The sequence below is a fragment of the Odocoileus virginianus genome, chromosome 8 (genome assembly GCF_023699985.2).
Source record: "Odocoileus virginianus isolate 20LAN1187 ecotype Illinois chromosome 8, Ovbor_1.2, whole genome shotgun sequence".
Lineage (NCBI taxonomy): Eukaryota > Metazoa > Chordata > Mammalia > Artiodactyla > Cervidae > Odocoileus > Odocoileus virginianus.
The window spans coordinates 18,435,097-18,459,661 of NC_069681.1; the positions used below are offsets into that span (position 1 = coordinate 18,435,097).

The 24,565-nt window shown below is 47.5% G+C and overlaps 2 long non-coding RNA genes across 2 annotated transcripts in view; both read left to right on the forward strand.

The window, feature by feature from the left end:
- The window catches only part of LOC139036289 (uncharacterized), a 61,723-nt gene that overhangs the window by 35,415 nt on the left and 1,743 nt on the right, over positions 1-24,565 (forward strand). Inside the window, exons 5-6 of the long non-coding RNA XR_011489005.1 lie at positions 128-187; positions 19,899-20,003. This is a non-coding gene — a long non-coding RNA (uncharacterized lncRNA). The remainder of the gene's footprint in view (positions 1-127; positions 188-19,898; positions 20,004-24,565) is intronic.
- On the forward strand, positions 8,017-9,414 carry LOC139036214 (uncharacterized). Its single transcript, XR_011488917.1, has 2 exons — positions 8,017-8,754; positions 9,365-9,414. It is a non-coding gene; the product is annotated as an uncharacterized lncRNA (long non-coding RNA).

Below are 24,565 nucleotides of genomic sequence, written 5' to 3' on the forward strand. Positions count from 1 at the left end.
TAGATTGATGTACCTTGGTTTATTTTATCACTCCTTTACTATTGAATATTCAAATGGTCTCCTATCTATAGATACTGTCATAAACATATATAAATCTTTAATTTCATATCTGATTTTTTTTTCTCAGAATTGGTTCCTGTAAGTGAAACTACTGTGTCAAAGATTGGACATTTTTGACTCCAGAAAGGTAATATAGTAATAGATGGGTGTGTAAATTACATTCTTAGTAACTCTTAGTTATTAGCACTTATTTTCAGTCTCTGCCAATCTGATGGAAAGACTCTTTCTGTCTTAGATAAAGTTGCATTTTGTTCATACATTCATATTAATAACTTTACCATTTTAGGGACTTACAGTTATTTACAGAGCCTTGCCAAGATATTGAAGAAAATATATTTTGTTATTGGCTTTGGCAGCATTTAAGATAAATTATATTTTGAACACATAGAAAGGTGAGGAAAAAGTAACATAAAAAAGGATCCAAATTATTTTACTTAATAAAAAGTAAGATTATTTTTAATTTTCTTTTTTTTAGAAACAGGAAAGTTTTATGATCATTTAAGAAGCTTAATAGATATATAAATTGATTTTCCATTATAGAAATGGAGAATACTGCTTCTTTTTACATTTCCATTAAATATATATGCAGTCAATTATTTCTTGGGCACAAAGGAAGTTCAGCACACTACCAGAAAGGAAAAATTGTACAGGCCTTATTCTGACCACAAAACAGTGCTCCGTGATGACCTAGATGGCTGGGATTGGAGGTAGGGGTGGGGTGGAGGGAGGTCCAAGAGGGAAGAGACACATGTAGTCTTCAATTCTTAATGTAGTGGTAGAGCATTATTACTATCAACCAGCAACATCGTATTTATGGAAATTATATTGAATTTATTGCTTAAGGTGCTGTTTTTACTATAGAACTTTTCAGAATGCTTCGAAATACTTAGTCTATAAGGTTAAGAAAAACATTCACTGGATAACTACTTTGAAATAATTTCCACAACCCTGCCTTCATTCAAGAGGCCTAGAAACAGACTGTCTCACTCCCAACTTCCTTACTTGTTATCTTTGCTATGAAGTCATTCTATAGATAGGTTAATAAGCATTCTGGCATACAGCAAAATTGCATCTGTAAAACTATATGGCACAGTTTGGCTGGGGTTGTTCCTCCTTTGGAACTGCATTACGTAATTTTAAAGTGTTTACTTAAGCTCCTTTGGGCTGCCTCCATGGTAGCTATGAAGTCACTGAGAATTAGCAACAGTTTGGGGCCTGATAACAAAGTCTGTTAGTTTAATGTGAACACTGTCAATTTTTTTTTTATCATTGCTGTATAAGGAAGTTTAAAAACAAAGATATTGATTCATTTTATTTTCTAAAAGAGCTTGCTACTTCAAAATTATGAAATATAACACAAAGCAATCATAAATGTACATTTGCTCATTACCTAAATGTGCTTATTTTAAAACCTGTACATCATGAATTCACAGTGTGATTTTGACCCAACAGAACTATAATTATGCAAAATTACCAAAATGTATATAGAGCACAGCCTTTAGGAGAGTATGAATTATTAAAACAGCCTAAGCACTATTCCTTCTCTAAGTCATAAAGGAAGTTTTCTATGAGAACATCAAAGGTATATAAACTGTAATAATATCAGCTTTGGGAGAATTTAAAAAGATACCAGGTTATAAGAAAAGACTATTTTATCTTGACTGAACAGAGAAAGGTATTTTCAGTTCCTTAGAGAACTCTTAAGCTCCTTTACCAACTGAATAATAGTATGTCATGCAGTTCAGGCAGTAGACATTGTAAAAGTGAAAGAAGAGCTATTCAAATCTTGTATGGTAATAATCAAGTTTTATATCACTTAAAGGAAACATGCAGATTCTTATACCCAAAATCTCAACCATCACTTTAGAATTACACTGAGTTTTATGATTCAATAAGCCCAAGTAAAAAAAATCCTGATATCTAAAAACATATAACCCTTTTTAAGAACTGTCATTCTGTCTTAATTATATAACATGAATTTATTATAAAATTACTTAATAGAATAATCTCCATAGCCTTTGTCTTTTAAACTTGGAGAAGTCACTGATAGTCTTGCCAATGATCTAGTAATGTCCAAAGTCAGGGACAGTTTAAGGAGGCAGTGGAAAAACTTTTAGGACCTGATCATCTCTTTGAAAAGTGCAGCCACTGGGAGTGTCCTACCTAGCTTTGGAGAGACAGGAGTCTGTATATGGAGGCCTGACCTGGAGGGGAGGGAATGGTCATGAAGGAGAAAAAGGGAGGAAGATTATGACATTGCCCACTTGGACTGGCTCAGTTAGCTTTGCTGTAATGATGAAATACTCAGGTTTTTATATTCCATTCTAATATCAAAAAAGGATATTTATTTGATTTGTTATGTTTAAACAGTTTTCATATACAACGTATTGTTTAAATCTGTTTATCTGAAGTTAAAATGGGTGGTGATTTTAAACACAAATTCTTTGACGCTCTTCCCAGTAAAAGGCAGAGTCTGATTCTCCTTCTAGAATCTGTATGGCTTAAGTGATACGCCTCAGATGAACAGGATGTGATGGACAGGACTTGTAGGATTGGGTTCTACAGCTTCACTTGGCTCTCAGTCTTGGGACCCTTGGAACCCAGAGCCATGCTGTGAGGAAGCCCAGATCACAAGGAGTGGCCACGTGCAAGTGTTCTGGCTGAAAGCCCTATATAAGATCCTAGCCATCCGTGAGCAGGGATTGCTAGATGGGGAAGTGAACACGCCTTCAGATGATGCAAGCCTTTAGCCTATGAGCTGCCCCAGCTGACTCCCTGTGGACTAGAAACAAGCTGTCTTGCAGAGCCCTACCCATACTGCATATTCATGAGCAAGTGTTGTTTTTAAACCATTAGTTCTGGGGGTGGTTTGTTTTGTATCTGAGTCCCTGCTTCCATTAAATCTCTAGCTCAGGTTAGCTGTGACAACTGGGAAACCTTTCCCTTCCCTTTTTGTTGTTTCCCTAGCCAGATTGAGATCTTAAGCACTCTGGGTGCTAATTGTGATTAAGTGTGGTTTTTGAAGGGCCATAAGGAACAAATACCACCCTTATGAGAATTCATTCTAGCCAACGTCCCTTTCCTTGAAGACTTTAGTGGTTGAACAGGGCAAAAGCAAAGCTTGATTCCATCTATCTCTCCTTTTCTTCTTCTCTAGCTATCCATAGTTTTTTAAAAAAGAGAGGAAAAAGATTTAATCCTCTCCTACCCTCATCTCCCTTCTGAATTCAAATCTTTGGGTAGGTGCTTTCTTTTTCTCTGGAAGGGTACACAGCCTTTTCAGTGGATTTTCAGCCACAGCTTTTCATTCCTTTTCAAGGAAGCAAAACACAGTTCCTCCTCCTGAACCAGAGACCCATTTCTCCTCCCAGTCCACAGCCCAGACCAGAATGGGGATCCCTTGATCTGGCCCATCAGTCACTTTCCCATCCCACCAACTCTTTCAAATTAGCTTTCTTGAACCCCTCTCCTATCCCCACTGCCACTAGGTGTACAGCAGTGGTCCAAGTCGATTCTTAGATCACAGGCTATTTTATTTTCCATCTTCCTGTCTCTAGGACCCCAACTGGTGTAATCTTTTCAAGGACCTGTATTCTTTTCATACCTGACCATGCACTTCCATTAAAAAAACGAAATCCTTTTATAGTTTTCCCTTTTCTGTACGTTTAAATCCTGAGGCCCAATAATCATTTACACACAGAGTAAATACTTGAGATTGTATGCTGAATTGTAGTAGAGTTTTTTTTACTCTGTAGGTACTTTTTACTCTGGAGAGAGACCAGATTGCTTTCTCTAGGTTCTCAAAAGGGTATGCGTACCCCAGAAGCTAAAAACTTGTAGGTCTCAGGCTACATTCCAAACTCCCCACCGTGGACTACAAAGTCCTATGTGACCTGGCCTTTCATCCAGCCTCCCTTCTCTCCCTTTTCACAGCCCACCTATTCTTACTTGGCCGTAGTTGTTCACTACAGGCCTTTGACCTGCTACTTTGCTTGTTCAGCTTGGGAAAACTCTTTCCTTGGCTGTTCTAACTTCTGCCCTTCCAAGAAACCGTGTTCTTTCTTTTAAGAAGCACCTCAGGTCAGCTACCTACAGAAAGCTGTTCAGGCTAAGCAAGCTGGGTGTGAATTCTTGCCTTCCTGAAGCCAGGCTAGCAACTGCTCTTTCTCTTAGCGTCTACCTCTTGGATTTCCAAACTGGGGTGGAGGTGGGAAGAACATAAAACCGTGAAGTAAAACCTGTAAAGCAAGCAGTGACTACTAAATTGTGCAGCACTTACACTGAAGAATCATCCCAGGCTGTAGTATACACTTTGGTAGTGCTTTCTTACGAGGGAGAGATTGGGTAGCAAACGTGTAATTTATATTTGCCCCAGAGTTTTGATGATAAATACAAGAGACACCTTCCTGTTAAGAGAATTTCATACGGGAATTTTCAACATCCTCCCATTTTCCTTTATCTTATGCCCAGCCACCAAATGGTGTTATGTATTTTAACAAATACTGAAATTAATAAACATAGTTCTGATATTCTGCCATGTATTAGGATTGCTGGGTCATTTGTCTGAATTGTTTCTCCTTGGTTCACGCAACATCACCGCCCCAAAAAGGTTTAACACATCGTCATGTGTCCTTAAAATTCTCCATCTACCCAGGAAGACGCTCCTACTTTTTGAGATATACTCTGTACTTGTGAGATCTGCTTTCTCTCACAGCACAGGCTTTTAACTCAATCCTTTTACTTGTTCAGAAAAAGTTAAGCCTTAATTGCTGCCTCGAAACAGAGCTCTTTTCCCTCCTTGGGCGGATAGATCTGAGCGAAGTATATTTCCCTGCTACTAACGCACCAACTTATAAATAGCGCTTACCGCGCTGAGTCACCAAAACCCGGAGTTTCCCCAAATAGCTTTATAACGACTGCTGGAATCGAGTCCTCCGAAACGGTGACAAACGCCTGTCACACACCCGCGAGGCTGGACGCTAGGCTTGCGCCACCGACCGGCGTCCCCAGCCACCCGGCTCCCGGCTAACGCGGGCACGGCAGCCTATGTCCCAGCCTGGAGTTGAGAGTCGGACTTCAAGAGCGCGCCCAGCGCTTTCGGGACGCGGCCGAGACTTGGCCTTGACCGTCCGGGGCCGTCCCCGCCCCCTCTGGAGCGGAGAGCCGCAGGGGGCCGGCACCAGCCTCCGCGCGGTGCCGCCCGCCCGCTCACACAATGGGGTGCGTCGGGGGAGGGTGGCCTCGGCCAGCGCTCTGGGCCCGGGCCCGGGGCTCCGGGCAGCTGGGGACGCAGCCAGGAGCTGGGGCGGCATCGAAAACCCCCTCCGCCCGTCTCCTGCCCGCCCACTCCCACACTTCGAAATGGCTGAAGCCGCCGCTTTGGGGGCTGGGGGGGGAGGGAACGGAAGTGCCACCCCCTGCAGTCAGGGGATGGTGACGTCACCCCTGTCAGCCTGTAGCGGGGGCGTCTGCCCATCACGTGACCCCCCCCCCCCCCCGCTCCCAGCCGAATCCCGCGCGCGCGCGCGCGCTCCCTCCCCCACCCGCTTCTCCCCAACTCTCGCCCTCCCCGCTTCAGCGCGGCTGTCAACAGCGCCAGCTCCGCCCCCTCCCCCGCGCCCAGTGTAACCGCCACGGCGGCGCGGCGGGCGCTCGCGCTCGGGTCCAGGCGCCCCGAAGGAAAGCGTTGCCTTCTGTCCTCACCTCGCCCCCCACCAATCGCCGGCGCGCCGGGTCGCGTGGGCACCGGAGCCAGGGGTGTGCGGTGGCGTGCGGCGACAGCGCTTCTCCGCTCAGCCCTCCCACGGTAGCTGCGCGGGACGAGGTGGGGAGGCTAGGTCCGAGCTCCGAGGGGGCGAGCTGGGCTCAGCAGCCCTCTGGTCCTGGCGCGTCGCCCCTGGGGGCTTGGTACCCCAGGCGGGAGCTGCAGCGGGGAGCCCGCCGTCAACCGCTCGCTCGCTTGCTCGCCCGCGCCTCCGCGGCGCTCCCGCCTCCACTCTCCTCGCCGCCTGGGCGGTGCAAGCTAGTCCTGGCTTCGTCTCCGGCCACGGCGCGGCCACCGGCTGTACGACGAGGGGGGCCAGGCGCTGACCATCTCCAGAGCCCCTCGGCCGCCCTGCCGCGCACTGCTGGGCTTCCAGATTGGGTGGCTGTCACTGCTGCGCCTCGCTCTATTCCCCCCCCCCCCCTTTATTCCCTTCTAAAAGTAGAGGCTTGGGGGAGGGAAGAGAAAACCCAGTGTAGAAAGGGGCGGTGCGGACTGACCTGTCAACGGCGGAGGAAGACCCCCCGATCCGGGCGAGCTCTCGAGCCCGCGCAGGGACTGGAGCCCTGGGTTAGCGCGGAGAGGCGCGGCGGCGGCGGCGGCAATGCCTCAGCCAGGTGTCCCCCCTCGGCGGGGCCCGCGCGGCCGCGCCCGCCCCCTCCCCCGGGCGCCGCGGTCCCCGCCCCATCGCCAGGGACCAGGGAACCCCCCAGCTCGATTTTTTTGTGCAGTTTCAGCAAAGCTCCGAGGAAGTTGGTCCTTTTGTTCCACTATTTATAGATTGCGTCAACATTGCGAAAAGGAGAAGGCGGAGCGGTGGCCCCTCCCCCCTCCCCTCCTCCAGCCGGCTCCTGGGAGAGGAAAGCCCCAGCACACGACCTAAGTACACAGCGCGCCAGCCGCCCGCCCGCCCCCGGCCTCCCGCTCGCCGCCTCCCCCTCCTCCCTGCCCGGGCCAGAGCGCTGCCAACCCCGTCACGTGCCCGCCCGGGAAAACCAGCTCCCCGGGGCTCCGCGCCGCCCGCCAGGCTCCGTGGCGGCGGCCGCCTCGCTCAGCTGTGCGCCCGGATCGTGGGCTCCAGCCAGTGGCCCAGGCGTCGCGCACAGCGTGGGCACCCGCACCTTAGTCACCCGGGGCCCGCGACTCTCGAGAGTGCTCGCCAGCCATCCGCGCTTCCGCCCTCCTCAAACCGCCCCCCCCCCCACCCCCACCCCGCGGGATCTCGGGAGCGCCACCGCCCTGGTCGCCGAGTGTGCGCGCGTTCGGGCCTCGCTGCGAGCCGGGGGCCGGACTGGGCCCTCGCGCGGCCGCTTCCCCAGACGAGGGGATGCCAGTCCCCCTCCCCCCCACCCCGCACGATCGACTGTGGGCGGGGGGACAAGGGACGCCGGGGTGGTTGGCGGCCGCCCGAAGGCTGGCGGGCGGAGCGCGGGAAGTACGGTGCGGCCGTTCCGAGACGCGCGGAGACGCCCTGCCTCCTCCGCAGGTGCAGCCGGGCGTCGCGCGAGCTCACTTACTGCCTCCCGGACATCTGCGGACCGAGGAGTTTTGCAGACCTGAACCGCCGTGGGGGTACTGGAGTTTCTGAGGAGTTACTGGAAGTTAAATCTGTGACAAAAAACATTCGAACTTTTTTCTCAAACCTGATGACGAAGTGATAGGCCCCGCCATACGCCCCGAAATGAAACTGAGCTCCCTTGCTGGCCTAAAGCTTCTGTTCCTGAGCTCGATGTAAACAAGGAGGGCGGTCAATACTAGAGGAAGGCCTTATTTAAAACACACACACACACACACACACACACCCAAGTGCAAGTAGCTGGTTTGAGTGTAATTTACCTTCGCAGCTTCCGGTCATTTACCATAGTGATTTATTTAGATCTTAGTTTAACTTTCCAGAGTCGGAATAAAAATAATTTAGCCCTTCAGATCACGGGTGGAGTAAAGTTCGAACTGAGCTGGGACGAGTGCAGGAAACGCGTCGGACCTTTCCGGGCAGCTGGACAGTGTGGTAAACAGTCTGCAAGAGTTATTTTCTAAGGAGTTTGGAGAGACTGTTCCCTTGCACTCACCCTCGTTCGGGCTCAAGTGCAGGCCGCCGGGGGAGGAGGGCGGGACTCTGCCCCGGCCCTTGCCCGGGAGCGGCGTTTCCTGGCCCTGCGCTGGGCGCGTGCAAACCTAGGAGAGCTTTCGCACGGGCCACTCGGGGCAGCAACAAGTTTGCCTCTATTTGAGTAAACCTTTCCAGGTTTGGCTTTTTTTTTTTTTTTTTTTAAAGGGGGAGACCTTAGGCCATGAGTTCATCAGTTTAGGATACATGTGCTTTGCTTACCATAAAGAGAGAGGCGAGATAAAGTGAAGCGAGCCTGTGCAGTGGTTGCTGGGTTTTCCCCAAGAGCAGAGCTGAGTGGACGAGCAGCAAATGGGACTGGGCGTTGGTCCCCCCTCACACCTGATGGTACTCAGCCTGGGGTGGGAGCCGGATCCCGGCTCGCGAACCTTTTTTCTTATTTTCCTTCCAATTTAGTGAAAGGCTCCGGCCGCCCCTCTTCCGGCCTTTCTACTCTGCCTGATCGTCTGTATCTGCAAGACACAGCCCTCCTAAGCAGGCGAATTCGTTTCCGCGCCAACTTGGTTGCTTCAGTATCTACAAATCACGTTTCTTTACACGAAGAAAACAACCCAGGGCCTCCTGGCCCTTTTCGCCCATGCAAGGGACAGGGGTACCCAGGCCTCAGCTGAGCCTCCCCCTCTCCCCGCCCAGCTTGGGACCGAACCGCGTAGTCCCCATCACTTTTGTCAGGACACGCGTTTTCCACCCCCATTTTGTTCTTCCGCAGTCGTTCCAGCTGCGGAGAGAAGGGAGCGAAAGCAAAACGAAAGCACCCGGGGCGCATCAGTCGCGGCGGCTTCCCTGAGCACGGCCGTGGGAGGTCAAGGTCTGGGGTCGGGAGGCAAGGGTGGGCGCAGGGGCTGCGTGGAAACCGGGTGGCGGGTGGTCCTCGCAGGGCCCCCGGGAGCTGCCCGGAGCGCCATCGCTCCTCCTCCCCTGGGAAAGGCGTCCGCGTGTGAGAATATACCAGCCCCAAAGGGAAAGTTTGGCCTGGGTCTTGAGTTGAAATTCGAGACTGATTGGGACGGTGCGGAGGGGACCCAGGGGCCCAGGAGTGTGGCGCGGAGGCGAGCGTTGGCCCCCGGCGACTGATCCGGGGGAGAGGCCGGGGCGGGAGAGGGCGCGCGGAGGCCGCCGGGGGCCGGAGGCCCACGGAATTGTCACTCCATTCAGATTAGATAGGCAGCCTGCTTACCCGCAAAACCTAGAGTTCTTCGCCGTATAAAGACTTCAGGAAACTTTGGTGACGACCTCCGCGCCCGCCCCCCTCCCTCTCGGTAGTCTCTGCGGGGACAAAGGCGGCCTGAGCAGATTTGGACAAGGCGCGGCCTCTGTGGGCGGCCTTCGCGGCCTCAGACTTCTTCAGTTAAGAGGAGGATGAGTATCTTTACGAAGTGAAGTTAACCACCCCCCACTACCACCCCTCACAGGTGACAGCCAGAGTCTGATCTGCTAAAAGGCGTCCTGTTCCCCCCACCTTCCCTTGCAGTGAACCAAAACAGGGAGACTGGCCTGCAAGAAGCTCGCCCTGTCACTCGGATACATTTGTCCCTGTCACTTGGGTACACTTATGTAGCCAAAGGCGCGAAAAGACCCACCTTGCCCTAATAAACAACTAACTTCATTCTTGCCTGCCACCTTTCTTGTCGCAATAGCTGTGGGCTTTGGCAAGTGTTAAAAATACCATTTGATCCTAAATGAGTCAAACGTGGAAAGAGTTTTCTGTGCGAGTAGTTTGGGTCTGTGCTTTCTCTCACTGGCACCTAATACTCGGCGCAGCCCACAGCCGTGACACCTCAACCCGTGCAGGGGCGCTTTGGCAGCGCACCTTTTCACTCCGTAAATAAGTAGACTTGGAATTGTGTGCTTGTGTGCACTGTTTAGGTACTGCATCGCTGGTTATTCATTTCACCAAAAGGACTCAAAAACGGCTATAATATTAAAAGTTGCAAAATTGAATTCTTATAAGTGAACCTCGCGAAGGCAGTCTTGATTTCCTGCTGATGTTATGCCGGTAACAGGGGGTAGTCAATCCCAGACTAATTCTGTTCGTTTTTATTCCTTCCCTGTTCACCACAGCTGCAAATACCAGAAAGTTCTGTGAAAAACATGGCCCACTCCACCCAAATTTCTTTATGCAATAATGAGAGGAAACCTGCAGGTGAAATAGACCCGAAGGCTATTACTTTGGGAAGGAGTCTATTTCTTAAAAAAAAAAAAAAGCCAACCTCAGCAAAAGCTATTTTTTTTTTTTTTTACTCAACAGAGTGATTAGAATGCCTGCTTTCACCATGCTCGCCCTTTGGTTTCATATGTGGCCACTGTTCTCACTTTCTTGCAAGTTTCCCGCCCTTGTAACTTATTTCTGTGAAACAGAGATTCCATCAAGATGAAATTGATCTTTTCTTCTCCACCTCACTTAAAAAGTACACACACAGCTTTGAAAGCCCGTAGTTGTCTTTACTTCGCACCCCCCCCCCCCTTTTTTTTTAAATTATATCTCCGCATTCGCAAATGATGCTTTGCCTGGGCTAGATTCAGACTATAGTATCTAAAATGTTACCCGCCCGGGCAGTCCCTTGAGGCATCGAAACCGCAACCTTGCGCAGGCCACTGGAACCCGCACCAGAAACCTCGATTTGGAGTCCAGTTTGGAAACAACTCTGTGCTTTTCGCGGTGAAATGGGAACTTGCCCAAGCCATGTATCTGGCTTTAGATTTTATGGGGAATATGATCTGGAAAAGGGAACGCCTGTTTCAGGCGCGGCAACGTGCCCCGCGCACATCCCCCGGGGCTCCCTCCTGCTCAAGAGCGCGCGGGGCCTCGACCCGCAGGGCCTCAGCCAACCTCTGGGCGCCCGGGTTTGGGTGAACCCCACACTCTGGCTTTCTCCCTTTCCGGCTTCGCCTGGGGTCGCTCTCCGCGGCTGATGAAGCTGTTAGACCCGAGGAGAAAGTTAAGAGACTGAAGATCAGATGTCCTTAAAGGGGCTGGGGAAAGGGAGAGGCTCTTTGCCGTTAGTGCCGAGAAACTCGGATACCCCGCGCTCGCCGCGAGGCGAAGAAAACTGTCCTGGGGGAGCACCAGTGTTCCCGAGATTTTGCCAAAGTTTGGAGAGCCCGGAGGTAGCGTGTCCCCCACCCCCGCCCGCCACCGGGTTGTTTCACAATCCCCTCCGGGCTGCCTTAGGCGAGGGCCCGCGCGGGTGGGGCGGGGGTGGTGTGAGGTGGGGAGGATGGGTCTCCTCCGTTTCCGCCCCCTCCGCAGCGGAAACGTCGAAGGGGTTAAAATGGCGCGGCGGAATGCGCGCGAGGAGAGGTGCCAGTGTTCGGCCCCGACGGGCGGGAGAAGTGGGGTGAGGGTGTGAGATCCCCGGAAAGGGCCGGGAAAGCGGGGACCAAGGGGAGGTGTGAGGCCAGAGTGTCTGCCATTGGGGGTGGGTTTCAAGGCAGTTGCCGGTCATGGTGGGGACCCGAGCGGCAGCAGGGAAGCCAAGCAATGGTTAGTGCCCGACTTGGCCCGCCCTGGGGCCGGGTTATGTCAGGAAAGCGTCCTGGCACCGAGCTCCGGCCCGAGGAGACGATACTCCTCCTCGCGCGCACTCCGCGAGCGGGGCCGGGCGGGCGCGAAGGGGCGGGCGGTGCGCCGCGCGAGCCCAGGGCGCTGAGGTCGGCAAGTCGCCTTCGGAGCGGGCGGCGGCGCGTCTCCAGTCTACGTGGAAAAAAATAAAATAAAACTAAAGAAGCACCCCTCCTCGGCAAGCGGCCCTTTAGCCCTAGAAACGAAGAAAGAAAGGGACTCAGGGAACCGGAGAAACTCAGTATAGTACTTCCCAGAGTTTCCAGGTTTGTCCAGTGACTGGGAATCCTGAGATCTCTCCAAGAGCTTAGCCCATTTCCCCTTCCAGAACAAAACTAGAGGAGCGTTCCTCCGGAGGAAGGCTGCAGTTCAGGCCCCGCGGGGAAGCCGAGCAGCCCCCGCCGGCTGACTTCGGGCTCGCTTCTTCCCAGGGCAGCGGGGAGCGTCCTTTCTGAGCCGCCCCGGGCGGCAGGCGCGCAGCTCGGGGCGCGCTCGGCGCTGGGCCCCGCTGCGGGCTCGGACGTAACGGCAGGAAACGCCTCGTCCAGTTTTCAGTCTCCCAGTCAAAACATTTGGCTGAATCTCGAAATAACTTTTTTTGATAGTCCGGAAAAGAAGCACGACAAATAGACTCACCATCGAGCCTTGCGTCAGCGAACTGTTTCCCCTGGACTACAGTGAGATTGGTTTTTTCATTAGTTGCAGGAACTGAATTTTTGATGATTTACCTGCCTGCTCAGGCTCCTGGGTGTATTCTCCTCCCCTTCTTTCCCACTTCATCTGGTTGTTAACTCGGTTCTCTCTCTCTCTCTTTTTTCTAAAGCTCCGGATACTCAACTTCATCGTATCCTTTGTAACACACGAAGCCTCTAGTCTAACTCAGCCTCTGTCAGTGGTCAGTATAAGCCAGTGTTTGCGTAGTCCTTACAAAACCAGTCATGTTTTCGGTTCCTTTGATCCACAGAGACGGAAAAGTGTTGGTTTGCATGTTTCCCTCCCCACTCCCCCCACCCCCCACCCCCCATTGCTTTCAGTGACAGCGCTCTCTTCCTAGTTACAAGTTCCCTCTCTTGCCAAACATAATAAAGATTTCTTTATTTTTACACGGACCTAAAGAGTTAGGAGAAATTCGGCGAGTGCTGACTCACCTATGCTGCCCCCGCCCCCACCACAGGATTAGCACTAAAAGATGTAATCAGTTAAACCAACAGACTTTAATATTATTAAACATGGATCTTTCCATTAATCTTGGCAATAATGTCACTTCGAAGAAGGAAGTAATAAAAACGAAATTCTTGCGAATAAAATAAAATTATGGAAGCTGTCCACTTGAGGTCTTGGATGCAGAAGAAACGGTTTGGTCTTTTTAAAAAGAGCACCTATTGATCAACAATTATTACTATGAAATAAAATTTGTAAAGCCAGCCCTACCAGTGTGTTTGCGCATAGTAGGTACTCAATGAGTATTTCGTCTTCTTTTTTTCTCCACATGCTTGGAAATTTTGGCAGGAGATACAGACTTCCCAGTGGCTAAGGAAATTTTGCTCAAACTTCGCTTCTGGTTCATGTAATCTCCACTCACTCAAAAGAAGAAAAAAAAAAACCTCACAAAATTTATCCAGGGAACTTTAACAGCTTATTAAAACTTAATGGAAATAGCTAGACAAAATAAAAAGTATAGTGATTACATACATATAAATCCAAAACATTAAAATATTTCAAACTTTCTCAGTGGCTGTAATAGGCAAACCATTACCATTCGATTTCGTTTACCGATTTCTACAGTAAAAACGAAAATTGTGGGCTCCTGCTCATTTCTCGCGTTTCTGCTAGAGCAGCCTTCACCCACACACTGATCTATCTCGACCTCATATTTTTCATAGCGCAAATTTTACCGGACGCTACTCGGCTATCCACTTTTAAGACTTGTGCTCTCTCTCTCTTTTCAATTTAAAAAAATAAAATGAGAAAAATAGAGAAGGAGGCTGTAGCACTCACGGGCGGAGGAAACCCACCTGCCCACACGTCCCTACCGGGTGTGGGACTCGGGAGGAGCGGCTGGCGTTGGGGATCTCGCCCGGTCATCTGGTTCGGGCATATTTTCTTTAGGGCCCATTCGCCCGGAGTAAACAGTCACGTCGTAGTGAGTTTCCTAGCAAGTTTGCACTGCTCTCTAAACAGAGAATTCCCGCACGTTCGTCTCCGCTTTCAGGCTCCTCTTTCAAACTGTTAAGTGTTTTTAAAAGTGTCCCGAGCAGCCCATTTGGCCCTTTCTCCTACATGACGACGAGGCGGGTCACGACGGGTGACCTCGGTGTCTGCGGCAGGTCTCAGCCTCCTGGAGCCGGGCTGCCCCGTCGGCGGAGCCGGAGAGCCCGGGCGCCGAATTGGTCCGTGGCTCGCACCGAGGTGAGCGCGTGGTGCGCTTCTCCAGCGCTGCGCCCAAGTTCAGCGCGTCGCGCGGGAGGAAAACTTGGGGCACCAGTCTCCTCTTCAGACAAGCGCTCGGGGCGATCTGTGGAGAGACCTAGGGGCGCGGTCGTGCTTCGGAACCAGGTCTTTACTTTTGAGATCTATATATCTCGTTCTAGAAAAATACCCCGTACGGAAGCCCACCATACAAATACCTCCCCGACTTGCCCTAGTGGTCTGCAAGCCCCTCCCCTGCACCGAGGTTCCCGCTCGTGCGGAGCCCAAGGCGGGCCGCCGAGGTCACGTTAAGTTCAGAGCCACGGATCCAGGTCAGATCGGATAAAATATAAATTTGTAGTCCGGCCCGGAGCTGCTGCCTGGGGCTCAGCCCCGCTCCCACTCAAAATCCTTCCCAGAGCGTAGCAGTTTGTGGTCACTGGACTTCGCGCAAACTGGACGCCGCGCCTGAAGGGCCGGCGGGGTCACTGGCTGGCCTTCGCTGGGGTGGACAGGTCCTTACTGTTGCAAACCGAGACGTGAATGGAGCCCCCATGCTCCACCACCCCCGCGGCCCGGAATAACTCTAGGGCTCTCTGGTTTGGAGGGTCAGGGGTCGGGCGGGCCAGGGCTCCCAGGGCCCCCGGGGTCCCGGCCGGGCCTCGCACTGAGGGGCGCGGGGCAGCGGGGTCGGCGTCGCGCGCGGAGCCGGGGCCACAGAGCAGCTGCGGCCGAGGGCAGCCCACGCGGGCTCCGGCGCCGCGGCGAAGTCAGAGGCGCTTCCCAGCTCGGCCTGGAGTGAGAGGCGCGCAGGGCGAACCGCTTCTCGGGATTCGAGGCGCAGGCCAGTCTTGAGGGGAGGGGAAAGAGGGGTGGGAGGCGCTCTCTGGTCCCGCGGGTTCGGAGGGTCAGCGGAGGCGCTCGGGGTGAGGATCGCAGGAGCCTCGGAGCTTGCAGCGGCCACGCCGGGCCTGGCCCAAGCGAGCCCGAGGCGCTCCCGGCCCAGGCGACGCGGCGGCCTTCGCTTTCGGGTTGCGGGCCGCAGTCTGGCCGCAGGTCGTCCAGTCGCGGCCGACCTGGCCCTCAGGGAGGCCCCTGCAGATGGCCGGACAGCAGGGAACCCCCAGGCCCCGGCCTAGACGCGGAGAATTCACAGGGGTATTTCCAGGCCCCAGCGGCCTCTGGGCAGGGGTTAGTTCAGAGTCAGGTTTCTGCTTCCACCAAAAAAGAATGACCCAAGTTTCCCAGAGCTGCGGTGAGCTCCAGGCCGACTGCTTTCTTAGGATCCTCTAGGTATTTTTGCCTGTAGAAGTGAATTTGAGCCGTTCCTCTTTAACCTCACGTGAGCTGGCCACAGGCCTGTTCACGCTTCGCCCCCTGTTAGGTCTGTGCCTCCTTCTTGGGGCCTTGTGTGTCCCACACGCTGCCGGGCCTGCGGGGCAGGTCCCGCGCTGGCTGGCACTGTGTGGGGAGGTGGGCTTCCCTGCCACACTGGCCTGATGCGAGTGGGAGGCCTACCCGGAGGCCAGCAGGGAGGCCTGGCAAGGAGCCGGAGAGCCTGAGCTGTGTGTGGAGGGCTGGGGGTGGTGAGGGCAGCCTCCTCCCTGAGAAAAAGAGGCCTGTGGAGACTTGCTGCTTGGACTAGGAAGGCAAGGTGGATATGCCCAGTCTAAAGGTGGGTGAGGCAAGGCCCCAGCTCCCAGAGACCAAACCAGGATGGCAAATCTCTGTTTTCCTGGCTGTTTCTTTTATTTTAATCCCTTCCCATTTGTTTTCTGTTTACTCTTTAGTCAAGTGTTTCTGAAATCTTGCCAAAAGGATGTCATTCCTTTAAACAGATAGTTATTGAGAGCCTACTATATGCCTGGAGCAGGAATGGGATAATGAATAGGACAGTTCTTGTCCTCACAGGGCTTACCATCCAATTTTCTCTATATAGAGAAAAAGATAGGCAATTAAAATATGCTGTGAAAAGGGACACGTGGACGCATATATGATGAAGTGAGCAGGACGGTTTAGGGCTGTTTGTAAGAAATTCAGGAAAAGGAAATGGCAACCCACTCCTGTATTCTTGCCTGGAAAATCCCATGGACAGAGGAGCCTGACAGGCTTCACCGTCCATTAGGTCACAAAAGAGTCTTAATACAACTGAGGGACTGAACAACAGCGACAAGAAATTCAACATTTCTGGAACATAGAGAGGAGAGGACTGTATGGGTGATTAGCCTGGACCCAAGAGAGGAGTTTAAAGGGAGAGCAGTGCACCATGGGACCGTCCTGGTGGTTGCACAGGAAATGATGCTGAGGAGGCCCTGGTGCTGCTTTAGATCAGATACCCTCTAGATTTCCCTTCTGGTGTTAAGATTTGAAGGATTCACTTTTATTTTAATAAGGGGCCTGGTATTCTGTGCTACCGTCTGCTGAGGCAAGTGAAAGTGCAACTGTAAATTGCTGGGTCCCGGCCAACTCTTTGTGGTTCCATGGGCCGCGTAGCCTGCCAGGCTCCTCAGTCCATGGGATTCTACAGGCAAGATTGCTTGAGTGTGTTGACATTTCCTCCTCCAGGGATCTTCCCCACCCAGGGATTGAACCTGGGTCTCTTGCATTGCAGGCAGATTCTTTACCATCTGAGCCACCAGGGAAGCCCAATACAGGTGCATGTATAGATCAATAAAAAAATATCTATGCCTACTCTACCTACATGGTAATATTTCAGACCTTGAAAAGAAAAAAAACCCTAAAACTAATTAAAAAAAATTTTTAAATTATTTTTGATCATGCCTTGAGGCTTGTGAAATCTTAGTTACCCGACCAAAGATCGAACCTGGGCCTTTGAGTCTTAACCACTGGACCTCCAGGGAATTCCCCTTAAAAACTGATTTTAAGAGAACTCATCTAGTAGAAAATTTTGTGACACTATTGAAGTTAGAAAATGGATATTTGAGGTGAACCCTAATGTAGTGAGGAAGACACTGTTCTAACCACATGAATTTGCAATACAATGGAAGATACAGAGAAATAAATACAAGCTGTTCTGCATCTCTGATATATAAAGGGCAGCAAGCAGGGCAGGCTTTAAACTCTCAGAAACCAGATCATGGAGTGGGGCAGTTAGCTCATAGTAGTTCAGAGAAGTCCCATGGAGAAATTTGGAGCATATTCAGAGGAAAGAGAAAGCTTTCATGGATTGACACAGTCCTTATCCTCTCAGAAAATATTGGAGCCTTCCTGACATTTGGGAGTCTCAGGACTGCTCTAAGCTAGTAACTCTGCTCTAGAGGGACAAAGGAAAAGTCTTGCAACTAACTAGAGTTTAAGAAATGTTACATTAATGTCCCAGTGCTGAATTATGAAAATACCTAGATGTTATACCTTTAATTGGAGCTACTGAATCCTTTCATAGCATTTCGTCAGGGGCAGGTTCAGTTCAGTTCAGTTGCTCTGTTGTGTCCAACTCTTTGAGACCCCATGAACCGCAGCACACCAGGCCTCCCTGTCTATCACCAACTCCCGGAGTTTACCCAAACTCATGTCCATTGAGTTGGTGATGCCATCCAACCATCTCATCCTCTGTCGTCCCCTTCTCCTGCCCTCAATCTTTCCCAGTATCAGGGTCTTTTTGAGTGCCTCCTGTGTTTCACAGGCACGTCACATACATTGCCTTTTCTAACCCACAACAACTCCCTGAAGTAGGTGTTTATATTTCCATTATATAGATTAGGAAACTGAGGCCTAGTGGGTTTATTATGCAAGGTCCCTTGACAAATAAGTGGCAGAGCTATCTGACTTCAAGTCTGTTTTCTGTTTACTCTTCTCATGAGGTCTTTTCCCAACCCAGAGGGTGATGAGCCTTGAAACGAAAATCATATTAAGAGAATTTACATCTGAGGGCTTTCAATCCCTGTGGAAAAAATAGGGTTGGGTGAACTTATAGTATCTATTAATTATTACAGAGCTGCCAATATAAAAATTAAGGAGCTCACAATAAGTAGGAATGTTTTATACAGATTAAATTCACACATGATTAATTTGTCTTTACCATCTTTGCTTGCTAGAAAAATTTCAGAATAAAGAGATGTATTAGTTTTGTTTTATTATACAGAGAAACACATATGTATAGTGTTCTATCTTATATTTAAATGGAAACTCCGTTTTTGTTTCCCAGTTTGTAGTCTCTAGGTCACTCTCCCTGGGTTGATGTGCCCACACTCTCCTAGACACATTTACTCCTTCAGACAAGCCTGCTGTTTGTCCCTGTGCATAGTGTACCTGCACAAAAAAATACAGGCTCAGAAAATTTAAATAATTGTTCAAGATTACACAGCTAGTGAATGGCAGAGCTCCAGTTCAGGCACAGCAATAAAGAGTATGCATTTTCACTAAAACACACTGCATTCTTGACTGTGCAAAGACTAAAAATTGTGTGTACTTGCTAGTCATTTTATCCCTCCTTGGCCTGTGTCCTCAACTAAAACAGCTGGAGAACTATTCTTATCCTGTTTACCTCATGGAGCACTCTTAAAACTGAAAAATACTGTAAGAATTTTTTTTTTCTTAAAGCTAATCCTAAATTGTTTAGCTTAATTGACTCTCACAAGAGAAAAATCACATAAACTCTAATAGCAGGTTTATTACTAATAATCTATTGATGGAGAGAAAAAAGCTTCTAACCCAATAGGATCAGAATCTGATGAATTGTTGCTGTTCTTTGTTTTATTAATTACTCTAATGCCAAACATTTATTGGACATAGACAATTGCCTTGAGCCTGTAGACACAAACTGGCAAGTTACTTTTCAGAAAAGGTCTTCAAATCTAGTGGGTGAAAGAGAATGTATAAACGGTAGATTATGAAAATGTGCTAAGAGAGAGGCCCAAGGTCTCCTTGAGATCTAACAGTATTCTGCACCTCCCTCACCAAGGCTAGAACCTTTGTCTCCCCAAAGTGTTTGTCAATCTAGAAGACACCTGGGCCGCTCATTGAGAAGTGAAAATGAAAGTGTTTAGTTGCTCAATCATGTGCTACTCTGCGACCCCATGGACTGTAGCCGACCAGGTTCCTTTGTCCATGGAATTCTCCAGACAAGAATACTGAAATTAAAAACATAAAATCCCACTCACTTTTGTAGAATCAGGTTTTCTGGAAGTGGGGCCTGACTGTTCATTTTAAACAAATTCTCCAATAGCTGTTATTCTAGATCTAGATCAGAATTTGGAGAAAATAACTAGACCACTTGATTACAGTCAAAGTGGCCTAAAGGAAAACAGTCCCCCAATGCCTAACTGGGATGTGGTTATACCCTACCATCAAAAGTTAAGAATTTAAACCCACTTAATTTAAACCCACTTAGGGAATTCAGTGTGCTAAAGTATAGGAAAGTTTGACAGGAAATTTTCAAAACAGATGATGATGATGGCATACAATTATAACACATTATATTGGGGAACATTTTGGCTGATAGTTTTACCCGTGAGTTCATTTAAAATTTGTGAGTGAATGCCACTCAACTCCATCTAGTTGATTAAATAAGAGTAGAGTAGAGAGTTCCAAATGCACTTTTATTTTTTTTTAGGTCAAGGAATCTTTTATTCCAATGAAACTTTTAATGGGAGGCTGACGTATAAAGAATTACTGTGGTTGAAGAAAAGGATGGGTGAGGAAGAGGTGGGTTCTCTGAAAACCACAAGTGCAGCTGTGAATTCAGCAGCTTGTGAGGGACATAAGCCAAGAACTGGGCTTGTGTTCCAAGCCCTGGCCCTGTGTGGGCACGTAAGCGCACAGTGTTTGATGACTCCTATGGACTGAATGTATCCTCTCTATCATATTCCTATGTTGAAACCTAATCCCACACCAATGTATGGGTATTTTGGAGATGCGTCTTTAGGAGATGATAGATTATGAGGGTGGAGCCCCTGTGAATGGGATTAGTGCCCTTGTAAAAGAGACCCAGAGAGTTTCCTTGCTTCTTCCACCAGGCAAAGCTACAGTGAAAAGACTTCTACTATGAGCCAAAAAGCTGACCTACACCAGACACTGACTCTGCTGGCGCCAAGACCTTGGACTTCCCAGTCTCCAAAACAGTGAGAAATACATTTCTTGTGTTTATAATTACCCAGTATTTGGTATTCTGTTATATCAGTCCCAAACGGACTAAGACAATGACTGAGTGAATAAATGAGTAAAATGTCATCATTTCTGTTTCAAAATGTAATTGAGAAATGCGAAGCTTGTATTTTTTTTTTTTTTAATCAGTAAAGACTAAAGTAAATAATACATTTAGTGGCTCATTTTCATCTGCAAATTCTTTTGGCTGTGTGATGGTCCTACTTGCCTTCTTTGAACATGAATTTATGAAGCATTTGGTTTTTACAGTCTAATTTCCTCTAGGACTGTTTCCACTTGACTTAGTCATGAAAAGAACCCAGGTGAAGTCAGAAAAACTGGCAAAATGCAGGCTGATTTGTATGTGAGGGTGGTAGTAGGATAGGACAGAAATGAAGAAAGGAAACCATTTCTCTGTAAGAATGTCACATGATTAATTTTAAAAATAAAATTTGTTTTTCACTTGATGATGAAAATAATATATTCTCACTATAGAAAGTTGGGAAAATACAGTAAAGTGCAAAGAAGGAAATAAAAATTACTTTTTCCTCTCATTACCCAGAGATAATGCTATTATTGATATTTGTCATTTCAACCGTATCTTTATACAGTAGTCTTTTAAACATTTTTAAAAAATTAATTTATTTATTGTTGGCCGTGCTGGATCTTTGTTGCTGGGTGGGCTTTTCTCTAGTTGTGGTGCACAGTGTTTTCATTGCAGTGGCTTCTTTTGTTGCTGAGCAGGGGCTCTAGGGTACCTGGGCTGCAGTAGTTGGGGCCCGTGGGCTCAGTAGTGGGGCTCATGGGCTCTAGAGAACAGGTTTAGTAGTTGTGACGTACGGGCTTGACTGCTCCACGGCCTGTGGGGTCTTCTTGAACCAGGATTCAAACCCGTGTCTCCTCCATTGGCAGCTGGACCCTTTACCGCTGAGCCACCAGGGAAGCCCTATACAGTAGTCTTTTTTTCTTAAATTAGGATCACATCCTAATGTGTCTTAAACTTACTTTTATATTAAATAATATACTTGAATATTTCCTATGTCATTAAGTATTCTTCTAAAACATCATTTTAAAATTTCTACATTATAATCTCTGAAAGAAAGTACCACGTTTTGTCAAACTAATTTCTTATTGTTGAACATTTGAATTGTTTTCCATTTTTCCACTAGTCTGAAGAGCGTGACACTGAGTATCCTTTAATCTTTGTGTGTCTGTGTCTCAGTATTTAAGGAATGCATATTTTTTAAGGCTTTTGACCCCCCGGAATGGTTGGACTCCTGCTGACAATGGATGCAAGTTCTTGCTACTCACCCTGTAATGACAGTCTGGCTATTTATGGTCTGTACTGGTTATTTGATAGTGAGCACACCACTTTCCTAGCTTTGGGAAGAAAGGGAGGGTATTAAAGCTCTGGATGTAGTATAGATATTTTTCAGATATTTACAGTTAAAAATCTATCTCAATATTTTGCTCTTTTCTTAAAATGCAGCATTGTCTGAGGAAGGCTGGTTAGCTGGCTTTGTGGCTGCTGCCTCATGCCTGCAGGGTGTTCTGAGTGTTTTCATCTTGATTTCAGAGCTTCATGCTTGGGCCTAAATCAGAAGAACCCCAGAAGAACTTCTTCCACCATGACCACCACCACTTCTGAACTGAGTCTGTCTTTGGCTGTGAATTTGCCTTGGGGACTTCTCTAGAAGTTAAATTTGTTTGTGTGGAGGTTGAAACTAGTCACTTGACCACATGTGTGATATGAGTCATGTTAGAATAAAGATCTAGGAGGGTGGTAAATTGTTCTGCCTAAATTGCATCAATAACGGCAATGGATATTATCACTTACAGCTTACAAACAATATCTTTCCCAGTCCTGTCAGTTCAGTCTGGGTTTGACTCTTTTTTTTAATGATCTGTACACAAAAGTGGTGTGTGTGTGTGTATGTGTGTGTTATTTTGGAAATTTTGAACAAGATTTCCATATGTCATTGTGGTATACTGCTATAACCAAGTGTTAACTCAATATACACACATTACCCATTTAGGGAAAGTACACTGACTTTCTTTTTTTTTTTTTTTTTTTGCTTGCAAAACTGAAAAATTGGCAGAACCTTTAACTTGTAACTTGGCAGTATTGCAATTTACAGGCAAGAAAGGCAAGCTCAATTGGGTGAAAATTGTTTGAGAAAAAAATTTTTGAGTCTTAGACAGTGAACATCATGTAGCTGAGTGTGCACATTTGGGTGTTTTCTGCTTAATTTTTAACCACATCCATTGGCACTGCCAGAGGTAGTTAAAGCTTCCCAGTGGAGGCATGTGAGGTGCAGGGGAAGGTGTGAGGATTTATGGCTGTCCTATCCATGCAGGTAATGTTAAAAGTACTGTTGGTTTACTTGTCTTGAAATATCGATTGGGAAATATGAAATGTGACTTTATCTGAGCTTCATAAATCCACCTTAATCATGAATTATATAAACACAGACTTGGGGATTGAGAGGTCAAAATCAGACATTTTTCAGGCCTGAACTTTCTCTGTGGGTTCTTGGAACCTTGGTGGTGCCCGAGACGCAGCAGGAGCCTGACAGCTCTGAGAACAGACTTTCTCTGCTGAATGCTGGGGGCTTTGAAATCATCTTCAAAATGAGAGGAGTCATGAAGTCATGAAAAGCTCTTTCCTTTTTAAAATGTTCAGACAGCAGCACAAACATCTGGGAATTTATTTAAATACTCTGGTTCCCTGAATTACCCATTTCCTTAACATATACTTTACTTATTTTTGCAAGGGGGATAAATTTCCACTTTGTGTTTTTCCCAGTTCCACCGTGTTAGACTCTTCATTTTAACATTTAGTTTCCTTCATACTTAAGAGTACAAAGGAGGTTCTATCACTTGAGCTGTGATTTGGGGGGTGAGAGGGGGTGGGATGTTGTCAGGTGTGTGAAGCAAAGTGATTTTTGTGTGGTCAAGTTTCATTACATTACAGTTTCATTTCTTATAAATCAAATAAAGAGATGGCCAAAAAGAGTGTATCTTTTTTTCCCCATTTTTAAACACCAACAAATTACTAATCAATACCAGACAAAAATGAAACAAAATAGGTAAATACAAAATAGAATTGATTATAAATCTTAGAAATGAAAAATACTGTCATTGAAATAAAAAAGTAATTACTTCAGTTATCTGTTACACTGGAGTGTATCTTTTGAAAAATAATTAAACAACAATATTTTACTCAATCCTTGAATTGAGCAAAACTGCCACTCTCTTTCTCCTTTTCAGAACTTAATTCCTCTTTCCAATTTCAGAAGTCATGAGACTTCTTTCTTTCTCTTTCCCTCACCCTGCAGTGTCTCAAGTGGTGAAAATGTGTGAGTAGTTGAGGGAGGTGGGGAGTAGTGGTCAGAATTCTCAGGAAGCTAGAATAAAAGAAACCAGCTTGATTTCTGCACTTGGAAAATAGTTTATGTCTGTTTACGGATGTGAGATCTGGACGGATGTAAAAGTCGGGACATACTTAAATATTTCAGCATGTAATATTAGATGATGAGACAGTGTAGTGAATAAAGCTTCCTGGTTTGTCAGTGTGGTTTGGTCTCTTTTTCTGTTTTACTTGTCATATTCGTAGTAGGTTAAGTCAGTGTGGTTTTAAATGTTCAAGACGGAGATATTTTAAACTAATAGGACTTTGTTACCGTATGTGGCTTGCCAGTTTATGATCAATTAAAATCTGAGAAAAAATATGAGATCTCTCGATCAGCATGACGATACTAGTAGAATTTAATCCAGTTGGTTTATTTAGTAGCCATTTTGGGACATCACAGTTATTACTGTGAACTTCAATGGGTTATAAGCAGCAGTTGCTACCGTGCAGCATCAGACATGGAAATGTGGGGACTGGGCTTGATATATACAAATTTAGTTGGTATAACCTGGCAGTTGCCTATTTTAATATCCCGTTGCCAGTTGAAATCCTGTTCATTTGCCCTCATCTCATAAAAGGAGGTTGAAGGACATATTTTTAAAAATTCTAGCTACATGTACTGGTTAGTTTATTTTTAAAAAGTTAAATAATAATTAATTGTGATTTGTGGGTCATTTCTTTTCCCCCATTGTTTTAATATCTGTTTGCTTAAATAAATGAAGGAATATTTTGGATATTTCCTCCTCTACACTAAATTTAGGAGTATTGTGAAGTGAGATTATGACTGACTATGGAAAGGTATATATTTGTACTCTATTATCTGGGTTTTCTTCTCAGTGTCTCTTTCTGGTTCAGATGGAATTATCAATTTTATATCGAGGTCTGGTGAAATAGAAACTGAGGGAGAGGGCCCTACTAGGCCCCCATTTTCTGAAATGTCAAGTTGCCTGATTGAATGAATACATAGTCATACTCTTGTACCCTGTGACTGTCAGTGAATACAGGCACAGATCCCAACTAGGAGAAAAAGAAAGGCCTGAAGCCCTCGAAGGATGAGGATGTGTCGCACCAAGTCCCAGAAGTAGTAGTTTATCACTGAGATCTAGAATTACTCACTTTGTGTTGTGA